At 42.9% G+C, this 21,455-nt stretch overlaps 1 protein-coding gene across 4 annotated transcripts in view; it reads left to right on the plus strand.

The window, feature by feature from the left end:
- ACKR2 (atypical chemokine receptor 2) overlaps window positions 1-21,455 on the plus strand; it is a 56,321-nt gene that overhangs the window by 22,834 nt on the left and 12,032 nt on the right. Inside the window, exons 1-2 of one of the 4 annotated variants that reach the window (XM_072941079.1) lie at window positions 19,214-19,281; window positions 19,546-19,692. The exons of the other annotated variants lie outside the window; for them this stretch is intronic. The gene's annotated coding sequence lies outside the window, so the exon portion shown is untranslated. Of the gene's footprint in view, window positions 1-19,213; window positions 19,282-19,545; window positions 19,693-21,455 lie in introns of those variants that run through there. 4 annotated transcript variants of the gene reach the window in all.

Here is a 21,455-nt window from a genome sequence, read left to right on the forward strand (position 1 = left end):
TATCTTTGTGCCAATCTTCATGGTCACATTTATTGACAGCCAGTCAGAACAGTCCTTGGAGAGGTGAACATCAGGCCCTCTGATACTGGAGAATTAGAGAAGAGACAGGGCAGGTCTGGTGGGTATCAGACTTGAGCAGGGTGGAAGATTGGGTGAGCTGTGGATGGAGAGAAGGGGAGAAGACATGAGGGTCGGTGAGAGGGCCACAGACGTCAGACATGTAAGACATACTGTTTGATCCATGCAAAGTACTTCGAAGGCTGTAAACCTGGGCTTTGGTAGAGGCAAGGCACAGGAAAATTGCTCTCCGTGTGTCCACATAGGTGTGTCAGGCCTCTGACAGCTTTTGAACAGATTTAGCTTACCATGTGCAAATAAGTCATACACTCAACTTTGCGCTCTAGGCAGTAGTTCCTATTGACTTGATGACTAAGGCAGTCCATCTCTGACTTAGCAGGAATTCTCTTCCCAAAGAGGTCAGGGGAGAAAATGGGAGTGGTGGGCCAGGAATAAAGGGCAGTTCTGGGTGGGCCAGAGTGAGTCACCTTCCCCAGTGCTAATACAAGGAGATCAGGCCAAGGGCTTATGCCTCTGCTGTTTATTCTCTTCACCTTTCCCCCAAGTCCTGGCTGTGCCAGCTCTTCCATCCTTTGACTTTTCCGATACAACCCTTGAGTTAGAACAGCTCTAATTTCATAGATAAGGACCCTGAGGCCCAGAGAGGCCTTATTCCTGTAAGATGCCAATTTTAGAATTGGGACTAGAAAGCGTTTTTGATAACCAACCTCTTGCTCTCTGTCCTCCACCATGTGGCTTTCCTCTTTGAGTCTTCTCCCCATTGTGCTGAGAGGCAAAAAGAACACAGAATGGGACACGGCAGAAACTTGGAGTGGCCATCCTTCAACTATAAAGTGCCCTAGGTGACATATGGAGAGGCAGGAGGAGACAGGGCAGAGGCCCACGTTCCATGACTCTGTTCCCTCCCTTCCTTCCGTTTGCGGTGTAGTCCCTACAAGTGACAAAATCTTGCTTTAAAATTGTGTCTGTGACTCCCCCACCCCCGACAGTTTGGCATAGTCAGCAAGATACGGAGCTACACAGACTCCAAGAAGAGCAGTAGGTGAAATGCAGGGTGAAACAGCAAGTGCCCACCTGAGGAGATCCCTTCATGTCTGACTTTTACGTCCTCCTCCCCTTCCTTCTGTTCCTGATGATGCTGTATCTGAGTTCTGTCCCCGGGCTGGTTTTTGTTTCAGAAAGGCTTTGTTGCTTCTGACAAGCATCATAAACTAAACCTGTTGGTCTGTTTGTCTGGCCTCTGTTGTAACCCTCTCCTCTCAGACCCCTCAAAATCAAGTGTACTCTGTTTCCCTTTAGGTTAAATAAATGTTCTATGGATGCTCCCATCTGGGTCAGGAACGGAACTCCAACCACCCCCTAGTCAGTTAATTTTAAACATTTTGGTGCCTCTTTTGTACGACTTGGAATTAGTATACCAGAGATGACCCAGAACTTCCAAGACTGATCCTGGGACCATCATTTCCTGAAATGTTTAAGGCAAAACAAACAAAAAATTTCTGTCATGGCCAGATTGAGTCAGAGATCTGTGAGAAAACAAGGCTTAAATTAAAGGGCTAAATCCTTAATTGCCACCCAGTGGAAAACCTCACTAGGAATATTGGTGAAATGATTTTCTGGGAAGTCTTTTATGTACCTGTAGAAAGCCCCTGATAGCAAAACATTAAGCCCCCCTATTTTTAGAGGAGGTTTGCCAGTTTCTACTTAATGACTTCTTATTCCAAATCCACTCTGCATTGCTTTGCTTGTGATGTTAGAACATTTCTTACTTGTCAGCAGGCTCAATATTAAGCTCTGTCAGTAGGGGGTGCTAGAAGGCAAATTTCATCTGCATGAGCAGGGGCTGTCCTATCTTCCTATTTTCTGTCTTCTGCCTACTAGTACTCTAGTTGGGTACTAGTGGGAGAGTCCTGCTTGCCAGTCAAGGCCCAAATATTGAAAATAGTGTCAAGATATAATTAATATTTAATTATTAATGAGATATTTCCATTCTTTTATTTGTGCTAAGTCTTTGAAATCTGATGTGTGCTTTATACTTCTGAATTCGGACTGGTCATGTTCACGTGCTCAATAGCCACATTGCTACTGTATTGGACAGTGGAGCTTTGGAACATGGTTTGATCACACATACTTAATGGGAGTGACACTTTGGGAGATAGTTTAAGAAAAGAAACTACATAAAAATATTAGACTTTATTCTGGAGATTTATTGATCATATTGATATTATATTTTTAAACCTTTTCCTGATATTAGATATAAATAAACAGTAATTATTATGCATATTATTTTAGGAACATTTTCAGTATAAAAGAAAAGGAAGTACAATCATAGAATCAAGAATTTAAGTAGAAACACTGTTGAGCATTACTCAATCATGTTGGTATTAACCTGTTTACTGGTATCATGAAGAATACAGAAACTGTTTAAAAAAATAGCGTTTAGGGGACATTTTCTGATACAAAGGGAATATCAGTAGAATGAACCTGTTCTGTCCTTGAGTCAGATGAAGCCATGAGAAATGTCCAAAATCCAGTTGGATCTCATTTTAAAGATCCTCAAGAGTTATGTAGTCCCGTGAATATGAAGGAATGCACAGTTCCATCAGGTCTTCATGTCTGAAAATCAAATGCAAAAGACATTACTATGGAACATCAACTTCAAAGGATATTTATGTAAAGGTGTTTACATATCTTAACACATGTACTTTATATATCTTAAGATTTCAAAACTCAATCACATAATCAACATGGCTAGGGGCTGCAGACTTTTAGGGAGAAAAAGTATGTAACAAAACTTGAACCCAGGGAAGTGGACTAGATGATCATCCCCTATTTGTATTTATTTATTTTATTTATTTTTTAATTTTTTCGGGTTTTATTGAGATATAATTGCCATGCTACACTGTATTAGACCAAAGTGTACAACATAATGACGATACACGTATGTATTACAAAATGACCACCACAATAAGTTTAGTTAATATCCATCACCTTACATAGTTACAAACATTTTCTTGTGATGATAACTTATAAGATTGAAAGATAATTTTTCTTGTGATAACTTTTAAGATTGTAGCAGCTTTCAAATATACAATGTAGTATTATTAACTATATTTGCCATGCTGTACATTACATTCCCATAACCTATTTATCTTTTTTTTTCTCTGTGATTTATCATAACATTTTGTGTATATTTCCCTGTGCTATACAGTGTAATCTTGTTTATCTATTCTACAATTTTGAAATCCCAGTCTATCCCTTCCCACCCTCTACCCCCCCCCGGTAACCACAAGTCTGTATTCTCTGTCCATGAGTCTATTTCTGTCCTGTATTTATGCTTTGTTTTTGTTTGTTTGTTTGTTTTTGTTTTTTAGATTCCACATATGAGCGATCTCATATGGTATTTTTCTTTCTCTTTCTGGTTTACTTCACTTAGAATGACATTCTCTAGGAGCATCCATGTTGCTGCAAATGGCATTATGTTGTCGGTTTTTATGGCTGAGTAGTATTCCATTGTATAAATATACCACATCTTCTTTATCCAGTCACCTGTTGATGGACATTTAGGTTGTTTCCATGTTTTGGCTATTGTAAATAGTGCTGCTATGAACATTGGGGTGCAGGTGTCATCCTGAAGTAGATTTCCTTCTGGGTACAAGCCCAGGAGTGGGATTCCTGGGTCATATGGTAAGTCTATTCCTAGTCTTTTGAGGAATCTCCACACTGTTTTCCATAGTGGCTGCACCAAACTGCATTCCCACCAGCAGTGTAGGAGGGTTCCCCTTTCTCCACAGCCTCTCCAGCATTTGTCATTTGTGGATTTTTGAATGATGGCCATTCTGACTGGTGTGAGGTGATACCTCATTGTAGTTTTGATTTGCATTTCTCTGATAATTAGTGATATTAAACATTTTTTCATGTGCTTTTTGATCATTTGTATGTCTTCTTTGGAGAGTTGCTTGTTTAGGTCTTCTGCCCATTTTTGGATTGGGTTGTTTATTTTTTTCTTATTGAGTGGTATGAGCTGCTTATATATTTTGGAGATCAAGCCTTTGTCGGTTTCACTTGCAAAAATTTTCTCCCATTCCGTAGGTTTTCTTCTTGTTTTATTTCTGGTTTCCTTTGCTCTGCAGAAGCTCTATTTATGTATTTAGGTATATATTTATGTACTAACTTTTTTTCTGAAATATTATAATATCTTGGATTTGCTTTAAATTTTTTCACCCAGTCAGTACCACTTTGATACTATGGAGTGAGTAACATAATCATATATGGAGTTTAGTGTTGCCCATGGCGTCTCAAATAAGATTTTCAGCCTCCCTGCCCAGGTGTCTGCTAGTAAGTAGCAGACACTAGTATGATAACTGCCTTCCTTAGGTAGGTAAACTTCTTTTTAACCTGGGACACTTTAGAATAAAGCATAGAAATATTTAAGGGAAGAGACCCATAGCATGAATTTTTTTTGTGTGTGAAATAAGTGGCTTTGCATATTTGATGTATTTGTCACAGGAGGGTGGGTTTGGTCTGGTAGAATGACAGCTTTGTAACTGGCTTGAAATATATGAGCAATATAGGTATTTTTTAAGGTGAATTCTTATTAAATTATTCTTTTTAAAAATTTTTATTGAAGTATAATCAGTTTCCAATGTTGTGTCAATTTCTGGTGTACAGCACAATACTTCAGTCATATAGGAACATACATATATTTGTTTTTGTATTCTTTTCACCATAAGTTACTACAAGATATTGATTATGGTTCCCTGTGCAATACAGTATAAACTTGTTGTTTATCTATTTTATATATATTAGTATCTGCAAATCTTGAACTCCTAATTTATCCCTTCCCACTTTCTTGGCCCCCCTGGTAACCATGTTTGTTTTCTTCCCACTCCCTTCCCCCACTGGTAACCATAAGTTTGTCTTCTATGTCTGTGAGTCTGTTTCTATTTTGTAAATAAAAGTTCGTCTTTTTTTTTTAAGATTCCACATATAAGTTATATCATATGATATTTTTCTTTCTCTTTCTGGCTTACTAAATTATTCTTAACATTGAAACATCTAAGACACCTTTAGATTCCTAGTATTTAAAGTTTAGTATATTGGATTTACAAGTATGAATTTCTTCCCATAAAAGCTTTGTTTAGTAGTTAAAGTACACAAAGGGAAATGCTTGAGATGAAGCAGGCCATTGTGTGAATGCATTTATAAGCACCCTGTTCTGTCTGTAGCCCTTTGTCACTTTCCAATGTAAGAACCATCACAGAGCCTATGGAGTGGGGCCCCAATAAAGAAAAGGCTGCCCACACACTAGCAGGTTGCTATTCTGTGCTGTCTGTTTATAGCCTCCACCAAGATGGGCAACCTGTGTTCCTCAGGTCCCTCCCTTCTCTGTGCCTGACAGAGCTGCCATCTTAGGGCACAATTGGATGAAGGAGCACCATAGAATAAAAAAACCTGCTAGGCTTGACCTGGGTTTTCCTGTGTGTTGTTTTTCTTTACATGCACTGTCTTCCTTCTGTTACTGGTAATGTGGGGAAGCACCCAAAAATGATGATCTAAGCCTTAGGAGTTGCCCACTGGATCTGAATTGTTATGCTTCTCTGGGTAGCCTGAGGTGACTCCTACTGGAAGGCAGGTGCTACAACAGCCAGAAGAACGACTCCAAAAATGCATTCCTCTCTGGGAAAAATGGACTCATCTAAACTCAGACTGATGTTCTCATTTTATTGGACAACTTTTCAAATGTGTGTAAATCATAAACCATATACATATCCCTTCCAAATTCCAAAGGCCTGGTGAGATAGAAGCAAAACTATGGCACCAAGCAAAACTAAATAAAACTTTGCAACAAGCAGGCTTTACAGGACCTGAAGCCCATCCAAGGAACAAGATGAACTCTAACGCTGCAGTTCTTCAGTCTACCAGATCTTGAGACTCAGGCCATATCAACATTGCTATCTAGCTGGTTTTCCAGTAGTGTCATTCTAACCCTGAGGGATTTCTTACTTGTCTGTGGATTTCTTATTGTCAAGCACTCAGTTATGTCCTAGGTTTCTTTGCAGCCCAGGCCACCCTAGAATCTATATAGCACATATGTTCCAGCAGGTTTCAGGGTCGGTGAAAATGAATTTCAATAAAGAACTTGGAGGGAAAGAGCTCTATGATGTTCTCTTGACCATCCCTGTGACTCTGTGGGGCTCTTGACCATCTTCAAGGATGCAGGAGTGACAAGCCACAACTACATCAAAACTTGGAGCAAATGAGGTAAATCTGGATACCCTTCTTAGAGACCACCAAAACCGGAAGACTTAGAAAGAAGAGGAGGCTTACTTTGTGGCATTCAAGATGGTCTGAATGAAGACCACATGGTGTAGGACCATGTGGAGATGCCAGATAAATCGCCTCAGGTCTAGTGTGTGAAGACTTCTGGGCTAATACCATAGGATCCTTGAGTCCTCACCTTGTTCACCACCAGAGTTTGCTGCTGCATATCAGGAAGATCCTTCTTCCCTGCTTCTTTCCACCATGGCTCTCTCGTTCAAATGTCTTTTGCAGTGGTGACCCACGACTACCCAGTAGTTGGTACACAACAGACTTTAGCATTGTCTCTGAAGTTCTCTGATTGCTGCTTATTCCACGTTTGGGACACAATGTGCTATAAAAATTCCCCCCACCTAAAGACTACCTAGGTCAGACGTGGCTCCTCCCTGACATAGCATGTTTGTTGGTTAGCTGCTTTGGAATGTAGAGAACTCCTCACCTTTAGGAACAGTTGGTTTTATGCCCTTTTTCTAGCACTAATCATTGGAACTGGGATTTTTGAATTTGGAAGTCTCAAGGTAAAACCTGTAGGGATTCTAGGACAAGGCCTAATGCAACTAAGGATGCCACTGGGGCTTCACAAACCCAGGAGTTGTCTTTTGCCTCTGTAAAGGAAGAGTAAGATAGCTCATGAACTTTAACTGTGGCTCAAGGTAGATGGAAAAAGGTAACCCATAAAATTAAAGAAGTATCCCAGGTTCTTTACTCCATAAGAGTAATCATCTTTCTGTTGGTTCAGGTAGATCTGGACATTGGTGGACGATTGCTGAAAGTAATTCATTACAAATTAATTATCCTGATCACAAGATGAACTCTCTGTATTTTATGCTACTTAGAGTTTGCTTGTCATGTTGCATGAAACAAGCCTCCCTCCCAACTCTTAACTTTTTGAAAGGCTAAACAAATGGTCCCCCGAGGAGCACAGAAAAAAAGACGATACTATGTGAAATTGTTTATAGGCTGAAAAGGCATAGTTGTAGCTACTAAATATATGTTATATGTAGAGGTTACATCTATCAAAGGGTGGATACAGAGGAAGGCAGCCACCATCATCCCCAGAACTTTATGCCATTTTTTTTCTGAAAAATAAACTGAATTAGCAGAAATCCTTAACTTTTGATTCTTTTCCCTGAAACTATGACCCTCCTTATGTATCTTCAGTGTTTTACTGGACATAAACTCTGACCTCTTTCACTATGTCCATTATCAGAAGCCCCTTCCAAATCCCTTCTGAAGTTTGCTTATGTAGGTTCATTGATCACAGGCCTAAATGTAAAACCTAAAATCATAAAAATTCTAGAAGAAAGCATAGGAAAAAATCTTTGTGACCTGAGGGTGAATGGACACAAAAAGCACAATCTATAAGAGAAAAAAATTGTTTGGACTCCACTAAAATTAAGAACTATTACTCTTCAAAAGGCACTGTTACAATGAAAATACAAGTCACAAACTAGAAGAAAATATTTTCAAATCATATACCTGATTAAGGAATTGTATCCCTGATTTACAGAGAGCCCTCAATACTCTATAGTAAGAAAACACTCTGCCAATTTTTTTTAAATGGGCAAATGATTTGAAAAGACACTTCACCAAAGAAGATATATGAATGGCAAGTAGGCATCTGGAAATATATTCAATATCATTAGTTCTTAAGGAAATGCAAATTAATACCACGATGAAGAATGTTCCATTCTTCACACTTACTAGAATGGCTAAGAGTAAAGACTGACCAATCCAAGTACGTAGGAGGATGCGAGCAATTGGAACTCATGTATTTTGCTGGTGGAAATGCAAAATGGTACAGCCACTTTGGAAAACAGTTTGCCTGGTTCCTTACACACCTAAACATACACTTACCATACAACCTAGCAGTTCCATTCTTAGTTTTTCCCCAAGGGAAGTGAAAACCTATAATCACCCAAAAACCTGCACATGAATGTTTATAGCAACTTTGTTTGTAATCACAAAAAACTGGAAACAAACCAAATATCCCTCAACTGCAGAGTGGATAAACAGATTGCTTCAGCCATAATTGTTGTTGAAGGGAATGTAATTTGGTACAATCACTTTGAAACACTGTTTGGCAGGATTTACTGAAGACAAACATATTCCCCAGCAACTTCACTCCTAGAGACATACCCATTAGAAATGCCTAATGCGTTTGCCAAAAGGCTTATACAATAATGTTCATAACAGCACTGCTGTAAAAACCATGTGATGATGAGTTTGACTCCATTTTTTTTTTGATTTTTTAAATAATTGAAGTACAGTCAGTTACAATGTGTCAGTTTCTGGTGTATAGCATGATGTTTCTGACTCCACTTTTGATGTTTGACCAGGACAGCCTTCAAGCCCCATCACTCCCCTTTTCCTTTTTTGCCCCACTCCTGGATAAGAAAACCCAGGTAGTTGCTTCCTTGGTGTGGGTGAGGAGTTAAGACCACTCAAACACCAGCCAGTGGAAGAAGGAGTCTTCATCCTGGACCCCCCTCGCCCCAACCACTGTGAAAACTAGAGCCACTTACCCTTTCTTCTTAAACCAAACAGACTTGAGTATATATAGGTCCTGCCCTCCCCAGAAAGCCTTACTATGTGGCTGATAAATCTTTCAGATCCTCTTGGTGAGTGTACTACATTATTAATCTCCAGCTCTAAATGAATTTCTGGATGGGTGGAGGGAGGCATGGATACCACTCTCCACGGAGCAACCATAAAGCAAACCCCAAACTGGACATTATTCAAATGCCAACTCAACAGATAAATGGACAAATTGTTGAATAATCCCCTAATGGAACCTATAGGGCCATGCAAATGAGTGAACTACAACTGCATATAATCTTGCAAACATAATGCTGAACAAAAGAAACCAAACAAAAGAATATACTCTATATGACTACATTTAAATAAAGTTTAAAAACTGGCAAAGCTAATCTACGATATTAAAAGTTAGGATAGTCACCACCATTCTTAAAGTAGCAGGTTACTGGAAATGAACACAGAGGGGGAGCTTTTCTGAATGTCAGGCTCAGTCTAGGGGGAAAAAAATCAGGGACTGGATGAAAGGATGGTCCCAACTGTTCTGGCTCTGCTGGTTCTGCTGACAGATTGAGTGCGAACCAGCCCCACCCAGTGGACAAATATAGAAATGCATGTCGATCTTAAAAGAGGGAGGTGACTGGCCTCTCCTGGGAGCCTCATTGTGTCAGCCAGTTTGGGGAATAGGGTGCAGATTATGGGCTCAGAAATGGGATGGAGTATCTTAAGAAGCATCTGAAGTTTGCCTTCATGTCCTGCCACAAGTATCTGGCCTCAGCCAGACTGAGGGGGACAAATGACTTCTCTGACCTGAGAGGTAGGAAGCTGAGGGCTCCACTCTCCCCAGGCTTAGTCTACTTCACCAGGCAGTCTAGGCTGGGTTTGGGTATCACCTTTACTCAGGTGTTAGATGCTAATCCAGTAAGGTAGGTAATAATCCCCATTCACAGATGAGGGAATTGAGGCCTAGGTGACTTGATTTGTGAATGGCAGAATTAAGGTTTGAACTCAGATCTGTCTAGCTCTAAACCAGGGCTCTGTGTACTGTCTTAACCTTTTTCTGTGCCATGGCTCCTGCTGGCAGGCTGGTGAAACCTATGGACTCATCTCAGAATAATGTTTTAAAAAGCATAAAATAAAACGCATTAGATTACTGATCTTATTGAAATTGCCAAAAAATGTCAATCCTATTAAAATACAGGTACCAAGATATTTTTTTTTCAGTTGTGTCATGGTATCTGCTATATATATGTTGCTGTATCAATTTTTTAAATATAAGATAAAGCAGTTGGTCTGAAAACAACCAGAATTTCTAGGAAGTAATGACGGTACATAGTTTGAGATGTCTGCTATGATGGTGATGTGAAAGAAACTATCAGTGATTTTACTGGTGACAGAGTCACGGGTCACATTCCATGTGAAGGAAATGCTGAATTTCCGTTAGAGGCCAATGAAAATAAAGATGTTACCCTGTTCCCATCTAAGTTCACAGACCTCCTGCATAAAAGGCTTGGGTCCACTGGGGATCTTTGGACCCCAGGTTAAGACCCCTTGAGTCTCTTGCCTCTGACTCATCTCCCGTTCCTCCCTGACTGTTCCCAGCCTTCAATGGAAACCAGCCTGTGAGCTGGTAACTCGCCAAGAATGTTGGGTGTTTGTTGAACGACAAGGAGAGACCACAGGGCTCAAGAGACATCGAAGGCCTCTAATACCCCAGGCAGGCTGTTGGACTCAGAGGTACACAGAGGAATCCCTTCAAGAAGCTCTCAGGCTGGTAGAGGCAGTGTCTCCAAGTAGTTTATGGTTACCTTTCAAATGAATTAAACGAAAAGTGAGTGTTTTGGAAACAGAGGAAGAACAGCCTTTTGGGACAGGTAGTCCAGGAAGGTGTTCTGTAGGAGGCAACACCAGAGATTTGGGGTGGACAACTTCAGAGGGGGCAGTGTAATGTAGTAGTTAGGCACACAGACTATGTTGTCAGATGACCTGAGTTCAAGACCTGACTCCATCACTTCCTGGCTGTGGGCAAGTCGGCCTGATTTCTCTACCCTTGCTTCCTCGTCTGTAAAATGGAGTGACCCGAACATTTTATAGGGCTGGTGTGAAGATTAAATGAGTTTAAATACCATTAGCCATGATAATGGTGCTGCTTATCATTGGAGAGTAGACAGAAGGACGAAGTCTTTCTAGGGGTTAGGGGCAGCTTGAGCTATGCAGAGACTGGATCATATTTTTGTGAAAGGAGCAGAGCAGGGAGGGCCACTTGCTCTATGATTTAAGGTGGAACACAAAAAGCATGTTTTATTTGCATAGTTGTGTTTTTGTCTTATTTTGCATTAGGAGAATAACTTCAAAATGTCACCAATATTACTCCGTAAGACAGGGCTAGTGTGAGTACTTATATTTTAAAAAGTGATGGGTTGACTTAGAATATTCGTAGAATAATACATAGCACAGGTGGTATGGGACGTGGCAAAGAATGTGAGAGTGGTAGCAATGCCTGGTTTGAATCATCAGATCAGCAGATAGGAACCACCTTTGCTTAACAGAATTTTAGAGAATCTCTTGGCCCAGCCCAGCATTCCCTGCAGCCCTGAATGGGACATGGAGGCTGACAGTAAATACACAGTTTTTAGGAAAAGCCCAGAAATACTGTCCACATCCTTTCACTTCTGGTTGCATTTAAGGGCAATAGTTTAGTGTGTGGGTCACCACCCAGAAGCGAGTTGTGAAATCAGTTAATGCGTCATGTCCAGCCTTTAGGAAATATGTAACAGAATAGAATTGAAAATAAGAAAGCACACTGAGGGTAATCAGGGTAATTATTATTTTGTGAAACTTGTGCCGTGGACCTCCAGGTAAAATGCATTTCCAGCCCTGTGGGTTACAGGCAAAAGCATCTGTTCAGGTGAATACAGGCCTGCCTCCTAGTATGAGTTCTGCTCCTGCCTGCCGCCTTGCAGTGTGGTCTCCACACCCTGTGAGCCATGGAGGCAGATTAATTTTGCTGGGTGGCTAACGTGTTATGCTTGTGTTTGGGGTAGTGATTTAGCCAAAGTGTACTTGAGCCCATTTATATGCCCAGAGCCCTCCACCTCTGAGGGATTGCATTCTCTAGGGTGGGAGGCCTGTAATCAGGTCATATAGGCCACTGGAACTTTTCACAGTCACCTTCCTAAGATCATCCAAATGTTCCTTTTTGCAGATTTTCAGCCCACACCCAGGGCTTCTGCTTCCAAACATTTCATCATATCTCCAATCACAGCATTTTTTTTAATCTCATGGTTTCCTCATTTTGTGGCCACACTTCCCACTGTGATATGTAATATCTGGGTGGAGCATGTCCCCAACCTGAAGTAGCCTATGTTTTGCTGGCTCACCTCCTATGGGCCATGCTGTCCTGTGAAACCTGAAGAGGTTTTGTCTCAGTGGTTTGTTCTCTGCATTCAGTTCAGCAGTTTCCTCCCATTGACCCTCCCCAGGGGTGGCTGGGTAGGAACTCGAGGGGACAATCCTTAGACAGAGTATACAGATATCTGTCCTAGGAGACCTAGAGACAGAGATTTGAGTGTAAATTTTAGTTTAAACTGTAGGAAGTTGCCATTTTTATAAGGCAAAGAAGAGCAGCTATTGGCAATGTCATGTGGTTCAAGCAGTAGTTTATTTGGGAGATGGAGACACAGGCAGTATAGTGGGGAAATGAGAAAGGGGAGGGCAGGTCATATAAAGAATGTGTTATCAAACCAGTTACTCCTGTGGGTAGCTGGAGTGTAATCCCATTGGAGAAATTCAGGAAGACAGTATAGAACACAAAACTCAGAGTTATTCCACCCAGTGGACAAAGGATGTGGGCTATATTTGCAACAACCATTGGTTGAGGGCTCATGAGGGGGTGGGAAGCCTTGTTTCCTTGGAACTTCTAGCATGCTGCACTGGTGGGCAGGAATGAAACAGGCTTTGTCAGCCAGAGCAAGCCCTCAGACGAGGCTGTGTGGGTATTGCCAGCTGGGAGTCAGCCAGTGTATACTGAGTGGGTGAGGGCAGGGTACAGGGGGACCAGCAGCAGCCCCTGCTGCAGAGGCTATGCCCTTGGATTCTGAAAGTGCCGCTAACTCTTGGCCACAAACTCAGGTATACAAGAAAATGTGGTCATATTTTTATAGAACAACTTACCTTCTGTTTGGAGACTCCAATCCACAGGATATTGGAAAATAAATCTCAGTCACCATGAGAGTCCCCCTTTGTCCAGAATTGCATCAGATCTAGGTGATTCAGTCAGTGCCAAGGCCCAGATGAGTGTTGTGCCACCTGGTTCTTGGTGGCATCTGTCCATATGGGCCTCCACCTAGACACCATTTCCTGTCTCCCTGTTGGTCACCAGCCCTATGAATGCACAATCAGTATGATCCACCAGCACCTTCAGGCCTGGTAGTTCACTGAGTATCTCATTTCGTTGCTTCTGTGCCAAGCTAGGGAGTGGGATGGGGCTGCCTGTGTCCCTGCTCACGTTGGACTCACCATGTGATAAATCTCTCTGTGCTTGGATCCCACAAACCCCAGGACAGACTGGGAGGCAGAACACAGGGTCTCTGTACTGTCTAGATTGATGTGCTGCTTCTCCTGGGGAGTAATTTTTCAGTCTGATATAGGATAGAAAGAGAGCCTTAATTTCCTCGAACTTCTGTACTCAGAGGACTGGTCTCTTGCATCACAGAGACACTGCTGAACTGATCTTCATTAACTGGGGGGACGGGAGTCAGAGGATGAAGAGGGGCTTAGGCACGTGGCAACCTGAAACCCAACCACTGCCTCAAACCTAAGGAGAATCTGCTCTGCTCACAAATGAGTCATGTGAGTGACTTTGAGGAGGCGAAGTAGAGTGACAGGGTTGAGTCCCTCACCTGGGTCTGCTGGGGCAGGGAACAGTATGGGTGAACTGTGAGTGGGCTGGAAGTTCAAGGAAGTAAAGACTCAGAGCTAGAAGTGACCCTGACAACATACGCTCCTGGGAATTTTAGCAGAGGCAGTTTAGAGGCAAACCCATTTCATTCTGCTTCAAAGGACAGTGTCATCTCAGCTGACTTTGAGTTACACTTGACCTCACTTGTTGAGAATTTTCTTATTTTAGTTGGAGGAGTCAGGGCTCACATTGAGACAGGCTGTGACGTGGGACCCAGGACCCTTTGCTACAGTGCTTGCACCTGGACAAACATTTCCTTGAACGACAGAATGCAAAGAAACTATAAGGGACTAAAAATAACTGCATACATGTGCAGTTGGGGCAAATTACAAACAACAAGGTAAAGAAAGACCAAAAACCCAACTGCCACTTCTGAGGGGTGGGGAGCAAAAGCAGGGAACCACGCATGATCCCTGCACACAGCACCACCAAGGGGGTGGGCAGACCACCTAAGCCACCCCTTTGGGCTGACCCTGGATCTGCCCCTTCCTTCACCCCACTTAAGGGACCAGCTTGCCTGTACTCAGGAGGTAAGAGGGAACCTGTTACTTCTTTTCACTCCCTCATGCTGCAGCATGAGTCCCAGTAAAGCCTTGCCTGAGTTTCTCCTCTGGCCTCTTAGCATTTTCTATTGATTAAGGAAACCAAGAACTCTGGCCAGTAACAACAGTGAGATGATCACCCAGCCTCCTGTTTCCCCAAGAACAACCCCCTAACTGGGAAGTTTCAGGTGGGATTTGTTCTGTCTCCTGTTTACTGTGCCCAGCTCTCTGTGAAACTGTGTAGCCTTTTCAGGAGTCTAGTGGCCAAGCGCCAAGGAATGCCAGGAGCTAAAAGGCCATTCAGGAGGAAAACGCTAGAGCAAGGTCAGGGGTGTGCAGGAGTGCGGGAGGAGACTAGAAGTCATCAAAGGTATGGCAGTACCATTGTACAGTAAGTGCTGAAGAATGAATGGGGCTGGGCGTTGAGCATCCGTGGCTGCTCACCTCACAAGAAGGGCAACAATCACACAGTATGTGCCTCCTGAGTGATGAACAGAATTTTGTGAGGTTTCAAACCTGAATGTGATCAAACTGCCCACTTCAAATTCACAGGAAATACAGACGGCAGAGAAGTGGATTAAACAACATCATTGTTGCAGAAAAGTGTGTTAAAGCTCAGTGTTATAGCTCACTGTTACAGCTCGGTGTTACAGCTCAGTTGTGATAGCAACCTGGATCCAACTCAGAGAGTTGGAGAACTCAGGTTTATTACGCCAGCGGGCCCAGAGGAGTTAACACTCCAAGCTCTGGACCCCGTCTCTGAGTTTACACAGGCTTTTATATGCTGCCAGTATACACTTTGAAACATCATATGTAAATAAAGTATAACAAAAGTTGACTGATTAGGAACAAGCTTTGTAGAAATGGGCCAATCAGGAGTGAAAGAAATAACCAATCAGGAGTGAGCTCTATGCAAATGAAGTACTACAAATGGACCAATCAGGAGTTAGCTCAGGGAACCAGTAGATTTTTTGGGGTAAGTTCCACTTTACTAGAAGTAAGCAGTTTCAGGCAAAAAGTGAGATGGAGCGCTGGGCCAGGGTACCAAATGGTGCTGGCAGGAGAGTAGTGGTCCTGCCTGGGGGTCCGGCTGGTCTTTTTTATGGGGCTTCCCACCTCACCATGAGGATGCAATCAGCACAATCCAGACTGGGAAACTTTACATACAGTATGAACAACCATCTTCTTCAAGAAGTAAGTTGTAAAGATATACAGATGGCCTAATAGGCATGTGAAAAGATGCTCAACCTTGTTAATCATCAGAAAAATGCAAATTAAACACACAATGCGCTATCACTTCACACCTGTTAGAATGGCTATTATCAAAAAGACCACAAATAGCAAATGTTGGCAAGGATGTAGGCAAGGATGTGAAGAAAAGGGAACCCTCATACACTGCTGGTGGCAAAGTGAATTTGTGCAGCCACTGTGGAAAACAGTAAGGAAGTTTCTCAAAAATTAAAGATTGAACTACCATATGACCCTGAAGTTCCACCACTGGGTATATGTTGGAAGAAAACATAAAAACTAATTCAAAAAGATATCTGTGCCCCAGTATTCATCGTGGCATTATTTACAATAGTCAAGATGTGAAAACAACCTAAGTGTCCATTAACAGATGACTGGGTAAAGAATATGTGATATATATATATATATATATGTATTCACACACACAGTGGAATACTACTCATTAAAAAATAATGAAATTTTCCCATTTGCAGCAACATAGATGGACTTGGAGGGCATTATGCTGTGAAAAAGTCAGAGAAAGACAAATATTGTATGATATCACTTATATGTGGAATTTAAAAAATAAACTAGTGAATATAATGAGAAAGAAACAGACTCACAGATACAGAGAACAAACTAGTGGTTACCAGTGGGGAGAGGGAAGAGGGAGGGGCAAGATAGGGGTAGGGGATTAAGAGGGACAAACTATTATGTATAAAATAAATGAGCTGCAAGAATATATTATACAGTGCAGAGAATATAGCCAATATTTTATAATAACTCTAAATGAAATATAACCTTTAAAATTGTGAATCACTGTGTTTGTACACCTGAAATTTATATAATATTGTATATTAACCATACCTCAATAAAACAAAACAAGACAAACAAACAAAAGAAATAAGTTGGGAGGAAAAGCAAAAAGACAGAGATGGAGAGGGAACCTACAGACCTAAAAAACTTTCAAATATATATCAACCCCTTGTGTGTGGACCTAATTTGGATCCTGATTTGAAGAAACAAACTGTGAAGGGAAAAATTTATGAGACCAGTGACTGGATATTTGATATTAACAAACTAGTGTTAACTTTCTAAAGTGTGATAGTAGTCAAAGCCTTTATCTTTTAGGCATATGCTCAAATATTTATAGCTAATGTTGTATGATGTCTGGTATTTGCTTCAGAATAATACAGGAAGGGGTAAGTGGGTGAATGTGTAGGTGAAAAAGATTGGCCACTAGTTGATAATCATTGAAGCTGGATGATGGACACATTCATTATCCTTTTCTGACACTTTCTAGGGCAATATGTTTGAAAATTGCCATAATAAAAAACTTAACTATAAAACATCTGGTGAAGAGAAAACATCTGGATTTGGAAGGGAGGTGCAGTCAGCCGACTGGCTGGGGGCCAAGGGTGGGAGTGAGGGAGTCAGGCGGCCTGGGCTTGGGCAGCCACATGGGGAGGGCCTCCTGGATAGGCAGATGGGGTGAAAAGGTAAAGGAGTGCTCGGCAAGGCTTCTAGCTCTCAGCTGTTGGTTAAACTCAGCTTCTTCAGTTTCTAAGACCTTAAAAGTGTTTAAAAGAAAATAATTCCAGAGAAATGACATTGGCTACAGAAAGTTGGCAGGTCAGCCTGTCCATGCTTCCCACCCACTTCCAGGCTCTTCTTTTAAGCACCAATTTCAGAGCCGTACATGATGTTGTCTTCTTTGCTTGGAGCCGAAGGGTATGCCAGGCTGATGCTCTTTGCAGTCCCTGACCTCGGGCTGGCTGGACATCCTGGTTTCAGTCACTTGCTCCCAGAAGCACAGATAGCCATCCTCATGGGCAAAATCCTGGAGCCCAACAACAGGGTATCACAGCTGATGGAGTGTGGACAGCGTCGGATCCAACCCTCTCCGGAGCAGCCCCAGGGAGTGGAGTCTTTGTGTACAAAAAACGTTGGGAGCAGTCTTAGGTAAAAGTTGGTAATTCTGGGAAACTTTCTACATAGAAGCATTCATCCAGCCAGTCCACTTTAATTTAGTGTCTACTGCATGTCAAGTGCTGGCTGGGCTATTCTGTGAGGGATTCTCAGATGAGTGAGAAATAATTCTGTCTTAGAATAGCTAACTAGATCTGAGTTGCAGGGAAGGGAGAAAGAATGAGCAAAGAATTAAACAAAATATTCATATACATTGTGGGCAGGAGAGCACTGGGTGGGGAGTCAGAAGGTCTAGGGGCTCCTAATCACTATGAGTCTGGACAAGTGTCTTTCTCTCTAAGCCTTAGCAGCCCTGTCTTCAAAATGCAGGTGATGACCTCACCTTGGCCTAACCCACAGAGAAGAAATCTGGAGAACCAGTACATTAACTCTAACGTGTAATATGTGGTTGAAGGTATTTTGATAAATGAATAAACACGTTGGTTTCAAACAAATATGTTTGTACCAAGGCAAGGGGCTAGTAAGTGGTGAAAAGTTTACAGATTCCCTCCTACCTTAGCTGAAAGCAGCCCTCTCCCAAGGCCCTGAGCACGAGACCCCGGGTACATATACAAAAGGGAGACACAGCATGTCTGGGGTGGCTGCAGGGGGCCAGCTGGTGGGAGTGGCACAGAAAGAGGAAATGGAAGAGGTGAGATGAACAACAGTTCCTTCCTATTGTGCCGTCAATGGAGCATGATAAGAAGAAGCTGGTCTGAGATTTGGCACAACATCTAATCAAACTGACTAAACAGAAATGCTAACAGAACTTCTACACTGGAGAGCAAGTTTGTGATTTGAATTCCAATTGAAGACCCTAGAGATGGACTAGACTGACCCTCTTATGGGCTTCTCCCAGAATGGGGTGAACTTCGCCCAAGGAATACAGAGAAATGGGGAGAAAGAGACAGCGAGTGAGACAGAGGTTTAGACAGGGCCAAACCGAGGCTCCTCCATCAAATGCTGGCTGGGCTACGATGGCAGATCAACTGGCTGGCTCTCCAGCTCCTGGTCTGTGTGGGTAGCACCAGGTACTCTGAGTGCAGATGAACAAGGCCCTTGACCTTTGGGAATTTGCAGTCTGGTAGGGAGATTTACCCCAGAATAACAGGTCCCTTACAGACTTGGGAAGCTCAGAGCAGGGCATCAGGGAGGCCTGGAGAGACTTTGGGAGGCTTCTTGGGGGAGACAGACCTGGAGCTGGTTTGTGGAGAATGAGAAGGATTCGGCTGCAGGCAAAAGGTTGACAGATTCGCAGTCAGTGCTTGGCTGAAGAGAGAAGCAGGTATTTTGAAAACGTTAGTTGATGTATCCAGTGTGTTAGGAGTATGTCAGTATAGTAAAGATTTTAAGGTCTCTACCCTGAGGATGAAGGGCGTTGTGTCATGTGGGAAAGGACATCCTGTTGCCTGGCTTTAGAGGCTGGTCTACTCCCTTCCCAGGGCAGACGATCCTTGCAATCTTAAAGGGAAGGAGACGAGTTCAGAACCTTCTCCCTCCAGCCCACTTTGACGTGGGGAAGTCCCGCTTCTTCTCCTTGACTAGTTTCTCTTGCTACAGTGCACTGCAGTCTCCGCCTTGGGGCCAGTGGAGGACAGCTCGTAACTCTCCCCTGGGCAGACAGCAGGTCCTCTGCTTGAAAGAATTTGGGTAAGTGCTGCCCAGCTGTCTGCCACCTGCACTTCTCAGCAACTATCCCTGCAGCAGAGCAGAAAAGTGGGAGTCAAGAAGGAAAAGCTCAGGGCATGAGGTTGGCTGGTGCTGCTATTGGGCTGGGTCAGGATTGGGGTGGAGGGCATAATGACCAGCTGGAGAGAAGTGAAAGAATCTTGACGTACCTGGCTAGCTCTTCCTAGAACTCCCTGGCTCTGGAGCCATGACTGACTTCTGCTGACGGGAACCTTCCCGTTCCAGGAAAAGGCCCAGCTCTTGCTGGGAAGTGCCTCAGGGAAACCTGGCCACTGATGCAAAGACTCTGAGCTCCCTCTGGAACCTGCCCTGCCCACCAGGGAGGAGGTGTTCAATGTACTGTGGCTGGCAAATCAGTCCAACAGGAAGCAGGTGGGTTAAGATATTTCGAAAGAGGATGAGACAGTCTGAACAGCGAAAGAAATAATGATTATTATGGAATAAAATTAATACTCATAACTAGGAAGAAGGGCCAACTCATAATAAAATTCCAGTTAATAAATGTAGAAAGAATGATGGAAATAGAAAATCACCATTTGGCAAATACCACAGTAATAATTGTTGGAAAGCATTGTCAATGGATGCTGAAATTAGTGGTAAAACTATAAGAGGCAGGCTATTTGTATAGTTTCAAAGTACCTCCCCACAAGATGCTTATTAATTACAAAGGAATAAATAGTAGTTTCACAGTGGAAAAACCTTGGCAGATACCACCTTACCAAGTGATCAAAGTTAACATTGCCAGCAACGAGACACTGAACTCAAGTGCCTCTGGTATCATGCACTGAGAAGGACATATCACCTCTGCGGTGTCCCTGCCCAAAATGCATAACCTCCATCTAACCATGAAGAAGCACAGAACCAAAATTTAGGGGCATTCTGCAGTTCTTTTCAAACCTGTCAAGGTCATGAAAGACAAAGTAAGACTGAGGAATTGTCCCAGAATGGAGAGACCAATGAGACACAACCACCAAATGCAATGTGGGATTCTGCTTCAGATCTTGGACCAGAGGAAGAACACCAGTGAGATAATTGGTGACATTCCAGTAAGGTCTGTAGATGAGTTAATAGTATTGTGTCAATGTTAATTTCATGGCTTAGATCACTGTGCTGTGGTTCTGCAGGATGTTAACATTAGGGGAAGCTGGCTGACAGGTGTACAGGAATCCTGTGCACTATTTTTGCAAGTCTAAAAATTATTTTTAAAAGTTCAAAAGAGAGGGTGAAGAAGGAGTCCAGGTTTAGAACTTCGCTGTTCCCCTAGATGGAACCTAGGACTCTGTGACCTTAATTGGTAACTAACATTTGGCCTAGAGAGACTTGGAAACACACGCACTAGGAAGGTCCTCTGCTCCCCTCTGTTGGAGTGAGAACCCATCACAGGCTTGACCTCCACTCTGGGTGGCCTTTTGGCCCCAGAGAGAGGCAAATGTCTAAGTACCTCCCTGGGGACATTCAGTTCTCATTATGCCTGTCTGAGGGAGGCACCATCCCCACCTCCAATAAAATCTGAAAACGAAGGCTCAGAGAGGTGAAACCACCATGTCTAGGTCACACAGCAGGTACATACAGAGCCAGATTCAAGCCCAGGTCTGTGTGACCCCAGTGCCGGTGCCTGTAACCACCTGACATTATTCTATTACTGCTCAGATCAAGTAGAAGCAAGGAGCATTCACCATGCACCTGCCATGTGTCAGGCTAGTAGTGGGGCTGGAGGTGAACGTGGCTGAGACACTGACCCTGGACCACAGATGCTGTTTTGGCAGAGAGATACCCTCATACTGCCAAGCTTATGGCAGGCAGTGTGCGCACACATATATTTGTTCATTTAGTCTCTGCTCTTGCCTGGCCCTGGGCTCAGGCTGGTGGGTCAGATATGGTCCTTGCCCTGGGAGCTCATGACCCAGTAGGGGAACAGACAAGTAAAGAGGCAGCTGGCTATACAGAGATACATTCTTTGGTGGGTGGGGCAGGAGGAACAAGGAAGAGGGAGAGAGGGAAGATGGTTTGGAAAGTCTAAGAGATGAGAATATTGCTGACACTGTAGGTGAAGCAGACACAGTGCTGCTTGGAGGGAGCTATGGTCCAGGAAGAAGAGCTGGGGGCAGATAGGGGTATGATCCTGCAGGGGAGGG

Source organism: Vicugna pacos, chromosome 17 (assembly GCF_048564905.1).
Source record: "Vicugna pacos chromosome 17, VicPac4, whole genome shotgun sequence".
Taxonomy (NCBI): domain Eukaryota; kingdom Metazoa; phylum Chordata; class Mammalia; order Artiodactyla; family Camelidae; genus Vicugna; species Vicugna pacos.